The 23370-nt window shown below is 36.6% G+C and overlaps 3 non-coding genes and 3 pseudogenes across 3 annotated transcripts; all 6 read right to left on the bottom strand.

Moving 5' to 3' along the window:
- Positions 1 to 448: 448 nt before the first annotated feature.
- Positions 449 to 565, bottom strand: LOC148940370 (U5 spliceosomal RNA; annotated as a pseudogene).
- Positions 566 to 1320: 755 nt separating this feature from the next.
- LOC148940369 (U1 spliceosomal RNA) lies at positions 1321 to 1482 on the bottom strand. Its single transcript, XR_016143510.1, has one exon. It is a non-coding gene; the product is annotated as a U1 spliceosomal RNA (small nuclear RNA).
- A 2295-nt stretch (positions 1483 to 3777) lies between these two features.
- Positions 3778 to 3894, bottom strand: LOC148940368 (U5 spliceosomal RNA; annotated as a pseudogene).
- Positions 3895 to 4661: 767 nt separating this feature from the next.
- LOC148940367 (U1 spliceosomal RNA) lies at positions 4662 to 4824 on the bottom strand. The gene has a single exon (XR_016143512.1). It is a non-coding gene; the product is annotated as a U1 spliceosomal RNA (small nuclear RNA).
- A 587-nt stretch (positions 4825 to 5411) lies between these two features.
- LOC148940366 (U2 spliceosomal RNA) lies at positions 5412 to 5601 on the bottom strand. Its single transcript, XR_016143504.1, has one exon. It is a non-coding gene; the product is annotated as a U2 spliceosomal RNA (small nuclear RNA).
- A 4476-nt stretch (positions 5602 to 10077) lies between these two features.
- Positions 10078 to 10194, bottom strand: LOC148940365 (U5 spliceosomal RNA; annotated as a pseudogene).
- Positions 10195 to 23370: the final 13176 nt, after the last annotated feature.

Raw genomic sequence — 23370 nt, 5'->3', positions numbered from 1 at the left:
GCAAAGTCAATAGTACTTTGAAGCATTCCTTACCCGCTGAAAAATAGTTTCCCTAGAGGTAATCTGTAAAAGATGACAACAAATACTTAACACTAAATATCTGCATGCATCTAGGCGAATAACAACACTAATCATGTATGCTTCACTATAAACATGGCTTATTTAGAAACCCCTGGAAGGTGTGCGCCATTTCACAATTACCGTCCCTTTTTGCTATCTGTCCATAAATCCATATTTTTTTTCATTTTTGAAAAGATTGAATTTTTCTACATGTATGACTTCAATTATCCTCCATTCTCCAGGGTTACTTGACTGACCACTAATCAAGACCGTTTCCTCAAGTAGGAGTCCTATTTACTGCTCATGTCATTTACGTTTCGTCAATCACTAAGTAATCGGGTTTATCAGATAAGTGATCTTGGAACATAAGAACATGCAGCAAGAGTATAGGCTAGTCTGCCTTTCGGCATTCAAAAATTTGTTAAGACTCATCAAGTGCCCCTCCCCACAGTAATCTTTAGTAAAAGGCGAAAGATTAACTCGATATGAGGAGAGGCCGGAACATGAAAATAGCTACAGATGACTTGAGTGTATAAAAATAAATCCTAGTAAATCCTTATCGCTTTTTTTAACAAGGTTCAAAAGCAATAAGGAATTCAATGTTCAATCAAGTAAATATGGGCAAAAAAATCATATGATGAGAAAACATATTCAATGAGCAGCAATTCAATGTCAAATTTAATGACATTGTACAAAAAATAAATCCACAGAAAATAAAATAAATATTCAGTAATCAGGCTAAAAAATAATTGTAATTTAACTGAGTGGTCGATAAATTGCTGTCGCCAAAGTCCCCCCCTATTTAAATATTCCAAGAAGCGTGGCGGTAGTGAAGGAAATTTTATTTTGATATGTTGCCAACGCAATTTACTTGATGAAATGTGGGGGGACCAAGGGCCTTTCACTTTTTTAAGACTAGCCTTTGTGACTTAATTTAAATTTCAGCAATTTGATTCGATTCCTAGTTCAATTTAAAAATCAGTATTTAATAATTACAGAGTATTTTCAAAAACAAAATGCATTAGGAATCTATAGAGTATACCCCCAACTCCCTCATATGCTTGGGATTTTAGGCACAATTCTTCCGTAATATTTCAAACATGTAAGTTTATCAAGAAATTCATTTTCAAAAGGGCGCAATGATCAATTTTACATTTCCCATTACTGTCTTAACAATATCAAATTGTGTGCTTTTCCTTTCAACTGGTAAATACGTGACATACGAAAGAGGCCCAAAGGACAGAACTTTACAGACTGTGAACAGGGTCCACGCGAACGCAGTCCCCCACTACCAAAAATTACGCTGTTGAGTTACCCCCATTTGGGGTAATCACAGGGGTCAGCCAATCCGAAGTGCAATGGAAAGGCCTCACCCTGGGAGCGCCTCCTTCATGATCAAGGCAGCTCCCCACAGGGTTGCCAACTTTTTGGTACATAAATATGTCCCAAGAGCATCCAAAATTATGTCATTTCTAGCCAAAATATGTCCTTATTTCGTCTTAAATATGTCCAAAACATGTTCTTCTTGAAATCTCAGAACCTAGAGGTTATTTTTCTTATCAATTGGTATATTGACCAAATGACGCTATGTAAAAATCTTTCAAAGCGGCCATACAACATAAAATTTATTTAAAACGAAAAAAAAAACATTTAATACAAGCACAAAAATCATAAAAACAAGTAAACACTAAAAATGATTTGTGGGAGCTTATAGCGAGAATTCATCTTGAAAATAATGTTCAGCATGAGAGCCAGCCTTATTTCTTCCTTTGCTAGCGATTTGCCAATCGGAGTATTTCTTGCGCATTTCAGAAGGTAAAATCCAGGATTCCAGGGACGCTCCAGAACGCCAAATTAGTTGCTTGACATGCATTAAACAACTAGTTGTTTCCATTAGAAGCCAATTGCGTAATTTGGTTTTGATTTACCAAGTAGCGTAAACTGTCTTTCAGCAGCTGCTGAAGAGAGTGGCAGGCCCGACTACTAACCCTTAGCGTTTGACAAGACGTAAATGAAATTAGAGGTTAGTAGGACTACTACTTCAGGAATCGGCCTTGATTTGTGTTCAGATGAGTAACTCAGAAGAATGCAGGACAATTGAAGGCATACATGTACAAAAACTCAATTTTTCAAAAATTAAAAACACATTATGAAACTATTGGCTGATTGTAAAAAGGGACAGTAACTGTGAAATATGGCACATTTTCCAGGGGTTTTAAATCTTGCAGAAAAATACCCCCCCCCCCCATTGAAGCTGCTGGTATTCCTTAATGCTACTTGGTAATAATAAAACTTTTATTGTTATATTATTGAGTTTGCTACAAAGATGAAAACAAAAGATGAATTTTTAATAACCCGAGAAAATAAGACAGAAACAATACAGTAAGACTTCATCAGGTAAATGATTACTTACTTTATTTTTATTAGTATTCATCCTTTCTGTTTGTCATTTACTAAATTAATTTTATAAATCAATCTTGTTACTAACAATGTAGCCAGAACACTGAATTGAAAAATAGATGGCCTTCAAGTATAATTCCAGTTTTATAGTAGAATTTGAGTACAAACTTAATAAAGAACCCTAAGCTTTGAACCATAGAAAAATAATAGAAAACGAAACAAAAGTCCGATTAGATGGACTCGAGCTTAAAAGACTTAGTAGAAACAAAGTAGTACGAGGGAAGCTGCATTCCAAGATGGTAGTATCTTTTGATTTTTCGAGTGCAGAAGATCAATGTCTTATGGAGTAATATTCTATATTGACTTGTGCTAGTTTTGTTCAGATTTCTTGAGCCATGCTTTGCCCTTTACTTTTTAGCCTAAACAAATTACGGGGTACTGGTGCATTATGCAGGCATCGCTATATACTATATCAAAAAAACCAGTCACGAAACCCGTCAAACTGCTATTTCATTAGCAGACAACGGGTGATTTGCTAGATAAATTGATAACAAAGCGTGATTTCTCAATATTTAAATGATTGTTTTTTGGGGGTTTAGGAGGGAGAAAGGTACCTAGGTTAGGTTACGTATTTAATGTATGCTGTGCTTTACCCCCCACCCTCCCTAATATGCAAATATATATCCCAAAATTGTTTATAAACTATTATATATTAATCCAATTTTATTTCATTTAATTTATACCATTTAATTTTATAAAAACCTCCTAAACTGGAATGGAAATACTGTTACTAGACAAAGGAGGAATGAGGGTCCTAAGAGAATGGGGACTCAAGAGCGCCTAGGACTTGGTTCGTTATTGCACCGAGCCAAGAGTACCTTGGAGCATTCCTTACCCGCTTAAAATTAGCTTCTCCGGGTTTAATCTGTAAAAGATAACAACAAATACTTAGCAAAAAACTGCTATATGCATCGAGGCAAATAGCAACACGGATCCTTTATATCTTACTACAAAAATGCTTTTTTTAAAAGCACCTGTAAGTGGCGCCCTATTTCACAGTTCTCGTGCCTTTTTGCTATCTGCCCATAATTTCACAATTTCTTTTTTCTTTTTAAAAAGAGTAAATTTTTCTTCATGTATGACTTCAATTATCCTGCATTTTCAGAGTTACATGTCTGACCACTAATCAAGACCGTTTCCTCAAGTAGTAGTCCTACTGACCTCTCATGTCATTTACGTTTCGTCAAACGCTAAGGTTAAATAATCGGGCTTGTCAGATAAGTGATCTTGGAATATTAGAACATGCAGCAAGAGAATAGGCTAGTCTGCCTTTCGGCATTCAAAAATTTGTTAAGACTCATCAAGTGCCCATCCCCACGGTAATCTTTAGTAAAAGGCGAAAGGTTAACTAGATATGAGGAGAGGCCAGGAATATGACAATAGCTAGAGATGACTTGAGTGAATAAAAATAAATCCTAGTAAATCCTTATCGCTTTTTTTAACAAGGTTCAAAAGTAATAAGGAATTCAATGTTCAATCAAGTAAATACGAGCAAAAAAATCATATTACGATAAAAAAGATTCAATAATCTGCAACTAATTGGCAAATATAATGGCATTGTAATAAATCTACATCCACAGATACTAAAAAGAGAATTAATTTATAACGCTAAATATCCAATTTCATGTCCCATAGGGGACTGTAGCGGGAAGTAGACAAAGTCCCCCCCTATTTCAATATTCCCCTACAATTGGCTAGCGGTAAATAATTTTTTGTTTTTTATTTTTACAACGCACTTGACTTGTTTAAATGTGGGGGGGGGGACTGAGGTTCTTTTACTTTTTTAAGACTAGCCTTTATGACTTAATCTAATTTTCAGCCATTTGATTCGATTCCTCGTTCAATTTAAAATTCAATATTTAATAATTACAGAGTATTTTCAAAGAAAAAATGTATCCAGACTCTACAGAGCATACGCCCAACTCACTTCAGATGCTTTTGATATTAGGCAAAATTCTTCCGTGATATTTTAAATATGTATATATATCAAAAGATTCATTTTTTTAAAGAGGCCCAATGAACAATTTTGAATGTCCCATTACTGTCTTAACAACATAAAATTATGAGCTTTACCTTACAATTGATAAATACATCACATACAAAAAAAAAAGCCCAAAGGACAGAACTTTACAGAGTGTGGACAGGGGTCCGCGTGAACGCAGTCCCCCACTACTAAACACTACGCGGTTGAGTTACCCCCATTTGGGGTAATCACAGGGGTCAGCCAATCCGAAGTGCAATGTAAAGGCCTCACTCTGGGAGCGCCTCCTTCATGATCAAGACAGTTCCCAACCAGGTAAGTGTGTTTTGTAAAAATCTTTTGATAAACATTTTGATTATATTTTTCGACATAAATCCTGTTGCTTTGAATGTCACTCAGAACTTCAATTTATTAGCCAGATGCAGGTTTACAAAGACTTTTCACATCCATGAATCAAGTCTCTAAATTATTTTTGAAAATAGAAATGCCCCATTTCATTTTCATTTATTTCTGAGAACCTTTTATTTCTGAGAACCCAGTGGCCGTTCTTCTCGTTAACAACCAAAGGGGGCTTTAGTCATTACTACTACTACTAACAACTCACCACAGAACCAAGCCCTCTGAGGCCAAAAACAATCACTTCAGTAATTGCATACTATTTTTATAAAAGATGCACGGGGATGTCTATTCAAAGTTTGAATTTTTATTTAATTATGGCGAAAGGTCATTGGCTTCTTAACCATTAATTATTCTAAATTATTAACAGTTTTTCGTTTTCTTTGGATCAAAAAAAAATATATATTTTCAATATATTCAACGGCTAGGAAACTACAGGTATGGCTTCTGTAATGTATAAGGAAGCGCATAAGACGTCAGTGTTTAGAGTTACTGAACTATGATTTCCCCTAGTGAGGGGTGCACCGATCCCAGAGGTACTAATACTGGGCCAACACGTGAAGGGAGCGGAGCAAGCCATGGCATCCCTCCGGTTTCCATAAATCAGTTTACTTTTCTGGGCCCCATGTAGGGACGGTAACAGATATTAAGCTGATAAGAGCAGATACTACACTTTGATTTTAGCCAAAAGGTCAAGAAGCGATAATTAAAGAAGGATTGTCAAAGAGCTTATAAGAATACAAGTAAGAAACTTTATCACAAATTTAATTTCGGTTGCAATACTCTAATAAAATTTAATTAACTTATCACTTTGTCTTAACATTGCTATAAACAATATAAAAAATTTCTCATAATATCAAAATTTATATCAAAATCTTATTGGTAAACGTAAAGATTTCTACTACATACTTGAACACGATATACAGACAAAAAGCAGATCTCATAAGAATATATGTACTGCAAAACGAAAAAAAATGACCTGTTCATCGGTATTATGTTATGTTTACTTAGGAGGGTCTTTGTATCATGGGAGTATTAAAACACTCAGGTTCAGTTGAGGGGGAGGACAAACTGAGGTCTGAGAGGGGGTCAAGCTTGAGTCGTGATGGGGCAATCCCCCCTGCCCCATAGCAAATTGGGCCCCGTGAGCACTTCCTTCCTGATCAAGGCAGCTCAAAAGCCAAATAAGTATGTTTTGATAAATTCAAATGCTGTGAAAAATTTTAATATTGAAAAATCAAGTTTCTAGATTATTTTTTTAGATAGTAAAAACGTGCTTTCTGTCTAATAAAAACGTCCTAATCGCCTGAGAGTACATTTAGCATTTCGAAAATAAATCATAGTAAATTCATATGAGTTTTTTTTTTAACAGGATTTGAAACTAATCAGGAATAAAATGACTATTTACCAGGAATTTTGGAAAATTTTTGAAAAACGTGAAACGAAAAACATATTCTTTGTTTTAATGACTCAGTATATCAAAAATTTATAATTATCAGAAAACTCTAAATTACAGAAAACAAGTCCTTTTTCAATAAAATACAACGAAAAGATATTTTATTTATCAATGCAGAAGTGTAGAGATCCTGAAGGACCCCCCCCCCCCACACACACGCAAAAAAAAATTAAACAATTTGAAAATAGTGTATTTTGATTTAGTTCAATTTCCCATTGAACATGTCGTGACAATTTCAACGTAGTGCCCTTAGCCGTTCTTGAGGTATCGCCCTTTGTACAAAATTGAAAGCATGAAGTGTCTCTTGTTTAGTTTAAAATCCCCCCCCCCAAAAAAAAATACCCTGATGTTCGATATTAACTTCTAATTTTAAATTTAAATTTTTATATTAAAATTTTGTTTAACGTTATATGTTGGCAAAGCCACGAACATCTTGACGTAGAAAAAATTGTAACATCACCAATAAATTTTATTTTCAAGGATTTTATCTTTGTTGTAAAAAAAAAAAAAAAAAAAAAAATAATTCAAGCTCCCATACGATTTCTCTGGCATTGATTTCACCTGTCCGCATAAGCAACTGCGCTAGGAGGCGTTGAATTAAATTTTGCATTATATGGTAATTATTAAGCTACATTAACCTTGTTGATTTTTAAGTTTTATGTACCTAAAGAGTTGCAACATTTAGGTGATTAGTTTTGCTTACTGTTCGTCACGGTTTAACACTATCCTACGAAATTTGTTGAATACAAGCAATGATTTGGGACAATCCAAATATAAAAGGATTGTCCCAAATATAGGGGAAACGTAACAAGGGAATATATAACGTGGTGCCTTTGTTAAGAAATACTATTGAAAAAGTCCTACTTAGTTACATCACGTGCCAAAAAATGTTATTTATTTAATAAAGATTTCTGTCATTTATAAAATAACAATTTCTGACAGTTTTTATTTCACATATTCTTTTTCATTGGTTAAGAAAAGAATATTTTAGATCTTTTCCGTTTCTCTCTATAAGAATTCAAATTTTGGCTTTCTATTTATATGTTTGACAAATTTTGCAACAATTTTTGGTACTCTTGCATTATGCAGGTCTTTCGGGTTAACTACTATAGAGTAGGCAATGATAAAACTCGTTTTTGACATGTTACCCGCTATAGACTAGGCAATGATAGCGTGGTTTTCATTGCGTATACTATATTAGACTGTGGTTTTTGGGGTTTAGGGGGGGGGGAAAGGTACCTAGGTTAGGTTAGGTGACGTATTTAATATATGCTTTGCTTTTCCCCCCCCCCCTAATGTGCAAATATATAGCCCAAATTTGTTTCTAAACTATTATATATTCATCCTATTTTATTTTATTTCATTAGCATTAACCAAACTTGACTTTCCAGAAAGGCCCGCATAATGCAAGAGTACCCAATTTTTTAACAAAAGTTGTACTAAAATGCTTTCGATTGATGGGTAGGGGGAGAAATATTCAAATATAAATAAGTTGTAAATCTGCATAATCTTTTGGTTTCTATAGGGTTGAAGAGATTCCAGCCCCTATTATGTTACAACCTTCAGTATAGACAAATAGTACGCAACTAGTACCCTCCACATACCCGAAAAGTTTCAACTTAACTTCCTTAACTTTTCCGTAAATATCACATATACACCCTTTTGACAACCTTGGATGCAAATAGTGAATTTTGATTTAGTTCAGTTTCCAACGTAAAAGCCATTTGCGCTGATATATCCTACTTGACAATACTGCAAGTTATGTTGTGATATTATTAAATTTGCTCAGAAACATAAACACAAAAACTGGATTCAAAATGAGCCAATCAAATATTAAAAGAAAAATATCTCCTCGTCCCCCACGACACCACGGGTTACGATAAAGTGTGTCAATTAACAAAAATTGAATCGGCTAGGAAATATCTCGTCCCCCCCCCCCAATTTTTTTGTCTGATACGTTAAAACGAAACACAATGCATTTTAAAAATTTTTTGATGAGTTTTTTTTTAACCATTTTGTACCCCCCTCCTCCAAAGAGAAATTCTGGACACGTCCCTAGGGATGGGAAGAGTATTCTTTATAATCCAGGGAGGGAAAGTTCGTTGTTTTTCCAATTTCTTTAACAAAATACCAAAAAAAACAAGCCCCTTTTCAATAATAATCCACAAAAATACTTTATTTAATTTGGAAGGGGTACTGCTAAAAAAATCTTGCAGAAAAATACCCCCCCCCCCCCTATTGAAGCTACTGGTATTCACTCACGTTACTTGGTAATAATATAACTTTTATTGTGATATTATTGAATTTGATCCAAAGATGAAAACAAAAGCTGAATTTTTAATCACCCGAGCAAAATACACAGAAACAATACAGTAAGACTTCATCAGGTAAATGATTACTTACTTTATTTTTATTAGTATTTATCCTTTCTGTTTGTCATTTACTTGATTAATTTTATAATCCCATCTTGTTACTAACAATGTAGCCAGAACCCTAAATTGAAAAAGAGATGGCCTTCAAGTATAATTCCAGTTTTATAGTAGAATTTCGGTATAAACTTAATAAAGAACCCTAAGCTTTGAACCGTAGAAAAATAATAGAAAACGAAGCAAAAGTCCTATTAAATGCAATCAAGCTAGAAAGATTTAGTAGAAACAAAGTAGTACGAGGGAAGTTGTATTCGAAGATGGTAGTATCGTTTGATTTTTCAAGTGTAAAAGATCAATGTCCTGTGGAGCAATATCCTGTATGAACTTGTGCTAGTTTTGTTAAGATTTCTTGAGCAATGCTTTGCCTTTAACTTTTTAGCTTAAATAAATTACGGGGTACTGGTGCATTATGCGGGCATCGCTATATACAAAATCAAAGAAACCAGTCACGAAACCCGTCAAACTGCTATTTCATTAGCAGACAACGGGTGATTTGCTAGATAAATTGATGCCAAAGCTTCATTTCTCAATATTTAAAACGATTGTTTTTTGGGGGGGTTTAGGAGGGAGAAAGGTACCTAGGTTAGGTGACGCATTTAATGTATGCTATGCTTTACCCCCCACACTCCCTAATGTGCAAAAATATAGCCCAAATTTGTTTCTAAGCTATTATATATTCATCCAATTTTATTTCATTTCATTTATCCTATTTCATTTTAGAAAAACCTCCTAAACTGGAATGGAAATACTGTTACTAGACAAAGGAGGAATGAGGGTCCTAAGAAAACGGGGACTCAAGAGCGCCTAGGACTTGGTTCGTTATTGCACCGAGCCAAGAGTGCCTTGGAGCATTCCTTACCCGCTTAGAATTAGCTTCCCCGGATGTAATCTGTAAAAGGTAACAAGAAATACTTAGCCGGTTACTTGTCAACTGAAAAGCTGCATGCAACTAGGCGAATAACAACACTAATCATGTCTACTTCACTATAAACATAGCTTATTTAGAAACCCCTGGAAAGTGTGCGATATTTCACAGTTACTGTCCCTTTGTACTATCTGCCCATTGATCCACAATTTTTTTTTCATTTTTGAAAAGATTGAGTTTTTGTTCATGTATGACTTCAATATTCCTCCATTTTCCAGGGTTACTTGTCTGACCACTAATCAAGACCGTTTCCTCAAGTAGTAGTCCTACTGACCTCTCATGTCATTTACATCTTGTCAAACGCTAAGGGTAAGTAATCGGGCTTGTCAGATAAGTGATCTTGGAATATTAGAAGATGCACCAAGGGTATAGGCTAGTTTGCCTTTCGGCATTCAAAAATTTGTTAAAACTCATCAAGTGCCCCTCCCTATGGTAATCTTTAGTAAAAGGCGAAAGATTAATTCGATATTAGGAGAGGCCAGAGCAATGAAAATAGCTAGAGATGACTTGAGTATATAAAAATAAATCCTAGTAACTCCTTATCGTTTTTTTAACAATTTTCGAAGTTAACGATGCCTTATAAGTAATAGATATTAGAGCCTGGCCAAAAAATCATTTGTCGGTCTATAATTAACTCTGTGAAGCTTCTACGTTGAAAAATTAAAGGAATTGTACTATATCACTATCCCCAGAAACTAACCAGAAACTAAAGTCACAACGCTCACATCCCAATTTCCCGTAACTGAGTGAGTAGAGAGGGAGGTGCTACTCCGAACCCTCACCCCTGCTGCCACCTACAACTTTTTTTAACACCATATATTGGCACGAGAACCACGTGGTTTATGGTTTTTTGTCAATGTGAATTTGAAAAACAGGAATTTTGTCACATTTATGTATGTTTTCTTGGATGGTTATGTGTGTTGGTCGATTTATTTGATGTTTTTCATGGATGTTTAATGGTTTTTGTCAGTGAGAATTTCAAAAACAGGAACTTTGTCACATTTATGGATGTCAACAGCAATTCATGTCTGTTATGGTTTTCTCAGTGAGAATGAAAAAACAGGAATTTTCTCACATGGAAAAACATGAATTTTCTCACATTTATGGTTGTTTTCATGGATGGTTATTTTGTTGTTCGATTTATTTGATGTTTTTCTCGGATGTCAACATCAAATTATGGATGTTTTATGGTTTTTGTGAGTGAGAATTTGAAAAACAGGAACTTTCTCACATTTTTTTGTCTGTTTTTAATGGATGGTTATGTGTGTTGTTCGATTTATTTAATGTTTTTCATGTCTGTTTTATGGATGATCCAGAAATAGTATTTGAGCTTGTTGTTCAAGTCAAATGTTATGGGGTTCCTGGAAACAGTTAGATCACATGTTTCCTTCTCAGCCAATCAGAGGGCTTGTTTACATATTAGCAGTGGAGTGAATATAAAGAAAGGATTTTTGCTATAGTTTTATTAGTCTGTGAATAGAATTCAAGGAGTGAGAAGAAGAAGAACAGTTAGACTTTACTCATTTGGATATATATTTGTGTTGATGGCGATGAGTGGAATGTTTACACTATTAGAAGTTAATAGTGGAATTGATGATAATAGTACAAGAGCACCAAACATTGCGGTGGAAATTACGAAAGGATCACGTCATTGTCTGGAATAGGATGCAGTATATGCAAGATATGTGATATCCTTGAGCAAATTTAAAATGGAGGATCAATTATGTTTCGCCGCTAAAGTTGATATAGCACATGTGAATAGACTTCAATGTGCTTTAAGTGCATTGGTGAAACATATTGAAGACAATAAACAGTATCGCTAATTGTACATGCTCTATATTATTGATGTTGTTGTTGTTGTTGTAATTATTCAATAAAATTGTTTCGAAATCGAAAATGTTCCCTTTCTTTTCTGGTTAGGGCTAACGAATCAGGGTCAGTCTAGAGTCAGCAGTCAGAGTGAAAGGACCGAAAAATGAATAAATTTGAGAAAGAAAGAATTACATCAAATCTAGTGTTTATGGAAAAATATTTGATTTTGGATGATGATTTTCTCGAGTTATCTCTTAAACGCAGGATATACTCTTTTCAGGGAACTCATGACAATATAATGAGGAGTGATTCTCCTCCATTGGACTATTGTATGAAGCTTTTAAAATGTGATTCAAATGCTTATAGTCAATTTATTGATATATTAATGGAACAAAGCAGAATCATATTGTGGATATACTTTTGAAAATATTGCCAATGGATTCAATGTAGATGGCTCCCCCATCATTCGAAAGAGGTAACGTTACAGAGCTACTACTCTCTCCACCATTTCCATCTCGTTGATTTTATTGAACGAAGACAATCAGTTTCGTGTTACCTGTGGGTGAGTTGACATCGGAAACAGAAAAATGTTCGATATATGTCCATTGTGCATATACACTCTTGGCCGGTGGAATCAATGTGAGAATTGTACAATTATTGATGACTATAGTGAAAAGTGTAAATTATGTAATCCTTGTAAATTACATAGAGGCTATGCAGTACAAATTAAAGGATGTAATTCATGTCTTGAGGAGGTGTGTGACTCTCATCCTAGAGGGCACCTGTGCTCCAATTGTCACTATGATAAATGTGATCAGTGGGAGAATACTTACCCCAATATGATTGGAAAGAATCCCAAACGTGATTTCAGTTTATTTCTATGAGATTGGTATCGTCGCGGATTTAAATTATTCTGGGAAGAGGAATCTGGTCTACGATTCAACTGTTGGGGTAACAAGACAATCTGGTTTCTACGTCATCGTTGTGATGACACCACCTACTATGACTATAAACCAAGTGATTTTTATTTGGCAGTTACCGAATGCAATTCACCACTTGAAAACACTGTATGTGATATTGCTTCAAATAGACAGATTGAAACTCGTGAATTTCATAATATGAATGCAAATAGTATCATTGACTATACAAAGAGATATGACAAGAGTGAAGTTACATTGTACTGTAGAAAATGTGACCTTGACTTTGCAGTCAATCAAGATCAATATACAGTGAATCCAAATGATTTACCAGCATTAGTGGTTCACGATAGTTGCCTATACATCGAAGATGAAGAAATCTAAAGTGTAGATTTAAAGACATTGTTGTATATATATATATACATTTTATTAATAAACAAATTCACAAACATTTTTTAAGCACTTTACTCTTAGGGCACCGAAATCAATACTATATAGGTCTGAGAGGATATTTTCCACTAGAAAGTCGTTCAGACGTGGATTGTCACCATAAATGTGGAGAAACTGCTTGTAAGTATAGCCACGACATCGGAACACAAAATATAGTAGTGCGTGGAAGCCGCAGCTTCTAGTCGTTAGATCCTGCACCCTCTTCTGATTTTGAATAATAGTTTTCTCACTGATCTCAATATATTTGCTGTTGTGGGGCGTGTAAAATGTATAGGGTAGACCAAGAGTATAAAAAAATTCAATCATTTTCATTTTTTGATAGAAGCACAGTCAATGACCCGACATCCTAGTCTACGGACTGCTGTTAACAATTATTAAGGTATTTGTGACAAGTTCAATTTTTTCGAGAAAGTCCGAGGATTGACAATAGAATTTTTGTTTTGATATGTAGGGGTCTTTATTAAATACATTGATTATTTGACTGGTGTTCATGGTGCCAAGTCTAGTTGAACACTGCCTTCGGGAGTGATTTCTCAATAGGTTTCATATTGATTTAGTGAGATTAGGGCAATACTCTCAGCCAATGGGTCGGCAAATGTACACTCTAAACGCACACTCCCTGTACGTACTATACTCATATCCTATGTACCCGACAAATCCAGTACAATGATACCATGTGTTTTAGCAAACATATCTTCGGTTATACCATTTTCAAATAGTTGAGAGTCATGATGTAGGGTTTGCATGGTCAACTCGTACAGTGTTCTATAAGATTTATCAAAAGATAGATTGTAGAGTGGGATACCGTTTACTTTGCACACAAGAGATGAAAGTCCAAACATCTCGAATTTATTTGGGCATTCAGGCCATGATCCTATTGCACTGGCGCTTTTTACAAATGCCATAGCCAATTTTGATGGTATTTCTCCATTGATAAAGGATGAATCGGTGAAGGTGCGTGAGCCCATTGCAATATGACGCTGAGTGGTGATTGTATGAGGAACAAGTAGTTTAATGTTGTTGCCATTGGCTCTCAGTTTTTCCACGGCGAAAGCAACAGAACTCATAACCTGTTGTTTGCGTACATGAAGTATTGCCGTGATTAGGAAGAGACTTACATCGGGATTGGCAGCAAGTTCCTTTCTCAATATAAAATTGGAGGGTGCAAGCGTCAGTTTTATATCCACTCTAACATTGGGCGGCAGCCATTGGGGTATATTAAATATTTCATGATATATTTTTCCAACTAGATGTAATTCACTAGTTGTAGCATTTTTAAGTTCATCTGTACTATCAGTATTAGTAATATATTCATATCCATTGGAGATGCCTCTCAATTCCTTGTATGACTTGGGTGTCATCAGCATGAATTGCATATAGCTTGTATAATTTGAGAGATTTTTGCTTGTGCTCACCAGCGTGCCATTGATGTAGACACTAATTTGACGAAATAAATTATGTAATATACAATTTTCATAGGATATTCCATCGTCCCGAATCGGCATTGAATTATCGGATTTCCGGACTTTCATTTGCAAATCTATAAATGTTGAATACATGTCCATAAAGTAGTCTTCATTGGAATAAATTTTAAAGTGGATATTATCGGAGAGGGGTTGTTGTGGATAAAATTGTTCATTGTATCCATGCTTGACACTCACATCAACATTTTCAGCATTGAATAGATTCTATGAGGCGATGATTGAAGGTTGAGAATCCTTATGCGGTAGGTAGGACATTTTATGAGAAGATATCTAGTTTCGATCTGACAATTCTATTCTTCCTGGGACTTCTGGTTACACTACGTGTCGGCTTTTTCCTTCTTTTCTTTGACAAAAGGGATGTCTTACGTTTCCGTCCTGAGTAGAGACTGATGAGGGAAGTATTGTTTCTTGACATTTTGAAACATGTAAAAGTTTGTTTTAATCTCTCGCCATGAGTTTGTCCACTGGATATAAGAATTTCCGTAGAAATTTTTTTTAAATACTTGCCAGACTCCCAATCAGATAGCGGAGAGGATAAACAATCTGTCAAAGCCGGTACAAGATATTTTCTGGCCAGTGGTAGTGAAGAGCGAAAGAGCTTAGCAAACCAACTGCCAAGACCGTAGCCAGACATTGACGAGCGACATTTGTAGTAGTCCATTCAATTGCCCTGTTGTCTGGGGCCAAGAGTATTAACATAATAGTCAATATCTGGGCAGTTGAATACCACATTTTTATTAGACATCTTGCTGTTGAACGACGGGGCGAAAACGGCATTTAATCACAGCCAAACCCTTTGAAATTGCTATTTGATCGCCCAATTCAGTTCTTAGTGTTAACTGACAGAGTTCCAAATAGGAAGTGTTTATGGTGATATACTGAAGATGCTTTAAATTGTAATGGTAAATATGTTCCTGATTGGTTTTTCGTACAAGAACTAGTAGGAGGGTGACAGTTGTATTACCATACAGAGATGTTTCCACAACTGAGGCGGATAGAAATATACAGGTGTCCGTGTAGAAGGCAGGCGGATATTCAGCTAAAATGATATTACTTTTTAAGTAACTTTTAACATTTATTATTTTGAGCTTAAATCAAAGAACATCCTTTATGTTTTAATAGAGAATAATATTATCGCTGGCAATAGGTGAAATAATATAGATCTTTCCATACTCCATTGACTAGTTGAAATGAAAAGCACCCTTTTTACGAGCGAACATTCTTTTATTAATGGTACGACATAAATCGTTCATACCGGTGAGTTCCTCGTAGGGTAATTCAATATATGGATAATCCAACCAATTGATGTTTTGAATTTTTTCTTGATCACCTGGTGGTTGCGGCCAATAATAGGGTCTAATTTTTATTTCATATTTACGATCCCTTCTCAGGATGTCATATGTATTTTTGAGAATACAATCGACAAGAGCCACTTCATACTTTCCATCGAATTTGATGGTCGGGGAAAGTTTCGTCCAAAAATCACTTGTTCTATTCAGATCATTGTAGAGAGGATCAGAAACATTACACATGAAAGTCACATAGAAATAATTGGGCATTGTTAATGTCTTCAGCACTGACCCAAGAATCAAAATCCGAGTTGAATCCTAGCAAGCGAACAAGCAACTGTTTCTTACCATGGAGTGTACGAATCTTTAATATCTTTTCAATTTGATACATTTCGCTAGTGTCTAACTTTTTGCAGTTCATATTCATAAAAGCCGCCGAGAATTTCATCATCTTTGGTATCGCGCAGGCGATAAGTTATGGGCTCGGTGTCTAGGATTTTGGACACTTTAAAAAGTTCGGTGCTCCATAAATAATTCCCCTTTTCAAAAATATTGGTGGTTCTATTAATTCGAACAGTATCACCAACATTGAATTTCTTCTTTTTTTCTCTTTTTCACCCTTGGAGTATTGCTTTAGAAAAGCATCAAATGTATTTTCACTATAGTGAACACCCCGAGGGCTTGAGTTGGACAGACATCGATGAGGTCGTTGATTATAAATCAACTTGATTTTATCTAAATCATGAATAAAAGCCGGTGTATTTTTAAATGTGCAATATCTTTAAATTAAAAGTCAAATAGTTCTTATTAATAGTTAAGCCAATGCAGCCTTTATCGGGCTGTGACTGTGATAAAGTGTTGTATTATATTTCAAAAGAACCTTTTGCACATGGGGATTAACAAATTCACTGCCACGATCCGATTAAATTTTTCTATATGAATCCTGTTCTAGAATACTTTCAATGGCCCGAGCAACTTCGACACCTCAAATTGACTGTAATGCTATTTTATATGCAGAGCGACTAAAGACACTTAGTGCCAACATAATATATGTTTAGGGCGCATTGTGACGCCGTTGAACTGCGTCTAGAGTTAAAATATCCGTTTGTATTATATGAAGAGGGAAAAAGGCTTTAGTTTGTCGATATTGTTTACTGCGAAGCCTGTGATTACAATGTAGTGTGTAACTTGGCTCATTCTCTAGATACTCTTTTGCATTTTTCAATGTGATGGTGTCGGAGACAGCTTTGGAACGTGTTTTGGGGGACCTTAAACTCCCCGCTTCGCCAATATTTTCATTAACACCTTTCAAAACTTCATCCATTTCGAGCGTAAACATGTAGTGTAATGTCCACTCTCCTTTTGCACACTGGCGGGCGAATCAATTCGTCTTCGCTTTTGACTAGCAGCCACAGGTGTTGTAAAATCATTGCTGCTGCTGATAGTATCTTCAAATATTGAATCTTCTTCTTTTTTATATGGTGTTGGAGGAGGAGGAGGACTATATTCTCTTAGTTTCTTTAGAATTTGCTTATTGACAATAAGACTTTTGGGAAAGTTTTATACACACAGAAAGGTGTATAGATTATCGTCAAAGGATATAAGCCCTTCACTATTCGTCACCATATCACAAAATAAATAAACTATCGTATCACTTGTCCCTTGAATTATAACTTGTTTCCCTGCGCTTTTGACTTGAACTTGATCTCAAGTTTCTAACATGAGATAAGATAATAATCTTTTACTCTGCTCTCGATAGGTCAGGGACAATAGGTTTCCAATTTTCAATACAATTGAATTCAATTCCTTCTCCTTTGTTTGCAGTGCTGCAGAATCTTGAGGAGATGTTTCCTGTTTAGGGGGATCAGTGACGAAAGTGGGTCTCTCACGATATGGTTTATGTTTGTCCACACGTCGCAATGCATCTTGAAGTAAAAGCAGTTTTTTGTCATCGGCAATATTCTCATCGTTAATGACTTGGCTTAGATTGTCTTCAAAATGTTAGATGGGCGAGAGGAGAAGTTCAAATGGTGTCAATTTATATGGTTTTGCTATTCTCTCTCACTAGAGAAAACTGTTTACAAGTCCTGCAATTATCGGCAGTAAAAGTGTGAAAAAGCTACCGCCCGCCTGAAGGAGCCTTGTTCTTTTAAATTTTTTTACCGTGTTTTTAAAATCCCATGTGCGTACAGGGGAAAGATGTTGCTTTGTGTGTTTTATAAAAACATCTGGCAGTTTAACATTGCCCTCAGTTAAATTTAAACATAGTTCAGATATTAGATTAATGAAATCATTGTCAACACCGTGTACGAGTATAGCATTACTAAGCAACTGTTTTGAAGTGCTTAAAACAGAAAAAAGATTCCGGTGTTCATGTAGTGTCTTAAGTGTCATAATGGCAAATAATAGCATTTTTTACTGGACACTGGAAGATAGAATGTCATTTCATTTATGAAAATGTTGGTGACTACACGCAGATCCTCAAGCATGCTCTGAGTAAGATCTAATAAAAAGTAAACGTAGGGTTTGCTTGTCGCTTGAGTGTATGCTGACAACAGAAATTTAGGAGCGCTGGGATATTTCTGCTTATTTAGAGTTATGAGCGAGATATAATCACGAACGACTCGATAGATAATATAGACAGTTCAATTCAAAGCAAGGGTTCGCATACATTTGATCTGATGAAACAGATTGTGTAGAACTAGGGTAACGGAAATGTGTTCATGATGGGAGCGAAGGGTGAACATTTGTAGCATTTCCTGTGAGAACTGTTCAATGGATTCAGCCAAATCGTCAATAATCAACCACGACTTCGATTCAATACTATTGAAAACATCAAGTCCTCGTATGAATTGTATTGGTATGGTTGTGGCAATAACTTTTATTTTATCATAGGACTCCTGCCAAATACTATAGCAATAGTAGATTTTTTTCGGCTTTTCCAAAAACATTTTCTCGCAATTTTGAATTATTTTAGCTAAAAGTTTTGTTTTCACCGACATTGAGGGACCATACAGAAACGATCTGAAGGGTGTTTTAAATTGATACATGCTGCTGCTGCTTTTGGGCATAACAGTCGGACTACAACTGACTGTAAATCATATGTGCTCAATGAATATGTAGTAGCATTAATTTTCCACATAGATCTATCTATTCAAGAAGAACAAAAAAAAAAAATATTTCAATGCGGTATTTATTTCGACACTGCAAGAAAACAAATATTAACAGTCAACATGAACTGCACAACAATAAAAATAATAACACTTGTTCAACAAGAACAGTCGACAAAATATCTCCGGTGGTCAACATGAAAACTCTATTTGTTCAACATGAACACAGGGCAATGATAACACTTTATAAATAAAACACTAATTGTCTTTAAAAACACTTTTCTGTACAATATTTTATATAAAATAAAAAAAACACTTTTTTTCCCTCATCAACTTAAACACTTTTCTGTACAACCCTTTTTGACTTTAAACACTTTTTTATACAACACTTTTTATAAAACAGAAAATACACACACACACTTGGAAATTGCTAGTAGCACAGTTGAACATTACAGTGAATTTAAAGGTGTGTGATCCTCCCTCCCCCCTGGGGACCGTGGGGCTGAAGGCCGGCTGGCCGCGGGTGGGACCCCCCCCCCCACCACCCCCACCCCCTTGGGCGGCCGCGGGAAGGACCCCCCCCGGGGGGCCGCGGGGCGAAAAAGAATAGTTGTCGTCACTGCTATGGGTTAGTGGATGAGTTAGTGGTGGTGATGGTGGTTAGTGCTTGGGTTAGATGAACAGGTGAGTTAGGCTAATTTATGAATGGTTGAGTGATGGTTAGTTCAGATTAGGTTAATTTATCCAGACCAAGTTGATTGCGATAGTCAATGCATTCAACTCGGTCTGAAATACGGTAGTGGCCGTGGAGTAGGACAGTCACACCATTCTCGAGCACATAGACCTTGTCGGATATACACGACATCGCATTCTTTTCCACTCTCACAGTATAATTTATATACTGTAGAGAGCGAATCGCAAGCACTTGTGCTCTCGGCACTAGGCTACTTTCTACACAGTCTCTGTACACGCTCATGTTGAAATTGCTCTTTACAAAATGTGTAGGCACCCCTTTACACGCCTTCTTTTCATCCCCACTATGAGTTTCCACACAATAAACTTTGGGACCCGGGAACGTCCCCCTGGATATCAAATCACTCCCCGTCTCTGATTTTAACATTAATAGTTGGTTGGGGGCTTGAAGTTTCACCAGCTCGGGGTAGAGTGATGGATTCCAGTTGGTGAAATCCATTCGCGAGCTGATGTGCACCCCCTTTTGCAAATCACCCAATAAATCCAATTCAGTCCCATTTACCTTTAACAGCAGAGAATCTGTATCACCATAGTAAACTTGAACCTCCCCTCCCGTGGCCATTGCACCTTGCACACATTGTAAAAAAACGACAACATGAGCTTTTTTGAAATTTCCAGTACTTAATTGCCTCTTGCAATATTCTTGTTCAGTACTACATTTCACTTTCGCTTGTTTAGAAGAACCATGCCAGTCTCTATGCTCGTGAACGATGTAAAATTGGGATCGGCCATCATTCGTGCGCACTCTAGAGGGTCAGTCACGACGTCACAGCGAGATCTATTACGAACGCTTTCACAAATTTTGCCAAACGCTGAATTTAGGATGAGCTTATACATTTCCTTTTACACCTTTGAATTTTCCTTAGAGCGTTTATCGACAAAGGTGTCGATAAACGTTTTCAAGTAGGGTCGCTGATTGAACTGTAAGACCCTGTGTATTTTAGTGATCTTTAAGACGTTGCTCACCATCCAGTGCAAAAGCACATGGTGAACAACGATATTCTCTTTAGGGTCCAAATCAGCAATCAGTTTCTGTTTGGAGGGAGTCCAGTGCATCCCCGTATCCTCAACCAATGAACGATTGTAGGGGCTCAGAGAGTCCCTGCTCACCGGCCGATTGATACAGGGAAAAACAAAATCTTTGACGGTGTCGTGAAGGGCCAGTGGAATGTGACCGTCAATTTCAAAGAACCATCATTGTGGCCCATTGTCCTCGACTGTGTTAATGTCGGGGACCTGACAAGGATTCTCAAGCCATTGATAGTTCCCACACGGCAAAGAGTAGTGGGACATTCCCGAGGGGTACAACGAGTTCATGTCCAAGAACACTGCATTTGACTTTGCACCGGTGCATTGTCCGCTCGGATCGGTTGATAAGACGCGGTCCCCATGAAAAACATACCCACCCCTCATTGAACGCTCTACAAAAAGGTGCTGATCTACGTCGGTGATTAGGCCTATTTCCCCCCTGCTAATTTTTAAAATTAAATCCATCACTAAATGGGGTGTAGAAAAATAGTAGCCTATATCTAACCCAAACTCTGAATAGATCTGGTCTGTGTTCTTACAGATTATATCCAAAAGAGTTAGAACGTCACTGGCCAAGTACAGTCTACAATAGTCCCACCCAATTTTACAACCCCCCTTGGACCACACCTTCTTGGCAAACTCATACTCCGCGGCTGTGCATTCACTGTTGGTCAGTGAATTGTAAAAAGCTTCAATTGGAGGTAGTTTCTCCTCACTTAAGCGTGCGCCAGAACAGTAATAATCGTATGCATATATACCTTTGCAGGTCAACAGGTCATACATTTCACTGTCTGGAAAGTGCTGTTTAAGCAAAGGAAAGCTTTCAAAATTGTCACTTTTTTGAACTTGAATCAATTGACTCAATGCCTTGGGAAAAAAAATAAAGGAATCTAAAAACCTAATTTTATTCCAGCACATACGCCCATTATCCACTGCCTGCCATTTCAGTTCAAGAAGAAACAACTTCTCGGCCGATTTGGGAATTACGCTGTAGGTAAATGAACTATTTACCCATGGATCATCTCCTCCCCTTCCCACCCTATGCATACGTGCCAGTGCCGGTAAAATAAATTTTAAATCATAATTGGAATTATGAATAAAAACAGGGATAAAAAACTGCTGGCTAACATTTAAATTACACGATTGATGCGCACCCCCTCTAAAATTACTACCTCCCGAGGATATTTCCTGCCACCCATGGTCCTGATCTCTAACGGGCCCCCGCCCCCCACGGGCCCCTTTAGTCCCCGTCTCCACCGCTGCAAACTCCCCCTTACAACCCCACCCTATTTTTTGATTTTTAATCGCGAGACGATCCTCTGCAGACAACACCATTGGATAATGGGTATTTCTCAAACGAGAAATAGCACCATTAGCCGTGCCAATCAGTTTAGTCAATGCCTTGTCCATGCACTCAGGTCCCTCATCCAATGTTTCAACTATTTCTAACAATCGCATGGTTTTAGAACTGTCTATGTTTATGTGGGAAGATAAAACGTATATGGCTAGGAAGTCAGCTAATCGGTCTTGAAAGATGGGATTGTGACCACTATCTTACTTAACTTAATTATCTGCATATATTTTTTTGCATTTGAGGATGTCAGGCGTGAATATTGTGTGATTTCGACATGACCTCTCCCCTGAACCCGTTTCCACTGTCTGATCGCAATGCCGGCTACACTGCTTCATATGATCCCGTAGTTTTATATCACTACGGAATTGTAGACAAGCATGTTGGACAGTAGAAACGTTCCCCCTATGCTTACCACCCCCAGAACTCTACTAATGTCAGTGATAGGGTTAAAATGACCGATTGTGTTCGGTTGACTAGGTGGTGTGTATAACAACCAAACCCAGTGTTTAACCAAATCAACTGAGGGACCCCTTACTGGGAAGACCACCCCCTTCTTTTTTAAACGAACCCCATCTTCAAATTCTGTTTCGTATTGTACCACAGTAACGCCAATATTTAAATGGGCATTAGCCCTTTCAAAAATATCAATGGATTGAAGCGTTCCTGGATATTTTACTTCTAAGCATGAAAAATCTACAATTGGAAAACTGGACCCTTCCTTCCCATGTATAGCCCAGATTTCTAAATTCGTCTTGCTAGCGTCCCATGGTAGAGGCTCGAATGCTGATATGAGGAAAGCATACCTGAAACACTTTTGATCTGTTTCAAGACAAATCCGCTGGACACCTTGACAACCTACTAGATCTGGATTATACTTTAAAACTGTCTCCCTATCATACCCCCCGCCTGCCCCCCTCTTAAAATAAAATCTTTTTTAAATTTTCAAATATTCATGCTTAAATTTTCAATAAATAGAACTACTGAGCCACTACTGTTTTCATTAAAGTTCTCGAGATGCATTATAATTTGATCCACCCAATCCATGAAAACACCCCCAAAATTTTCTAAATTTGAATAAACCAAACGCATCTCGGAATGTACAAAATGATAATAAACCTCGCTCTTTCCCTCATTTAAATAAAACACCTTTAAAACAACGGAAACCTTAATTGAATCCCTACTCCCCACAACTGAATGTGATTCTCCAGAAGTGCACAAATTTTATGTACATAGTTGTGTACAATTTTTACAGGGTCAAAAACAAATTTTCCCCCCATTAGTGTATTAAAGGGGTCCCCAAACGTTGCAGTGAAAACAACTCTATTATTTAAAATTCTGTTGGACAGCTGAAAGTCTGGGAGAGTTGTACCTCCCCCTCTTGTATATTACCCCCTCCTCCAAGTTGTTCAATACGATGGCGTGGTGAAGCCGCTTCATTCAGTTTATTATTTAAAATGTTAATTTA

The sequence above is a fragment of the Artemia sp. Qi Xiang Cuo genome, chromosome 20, assembly GCF_049724085.1.
Source record: "Artemia sp. Qi Xiang Cuo chromosome 20, ASM4972408v1, whole genome shotgun sequence".
In the NCBI taxonomy this organism is placed as follows: Eukaryota; Metazoa; Arthropoda; class Branchiopoda; order Anostraca; family Artemiidae; genus Artemia; species Artemia sp. Qi Xiang Cuo.
Note: the sequence above shows the minus strand (reverse complement) of the source record. Positions and strands in the feature narration are given on the sequence as shown.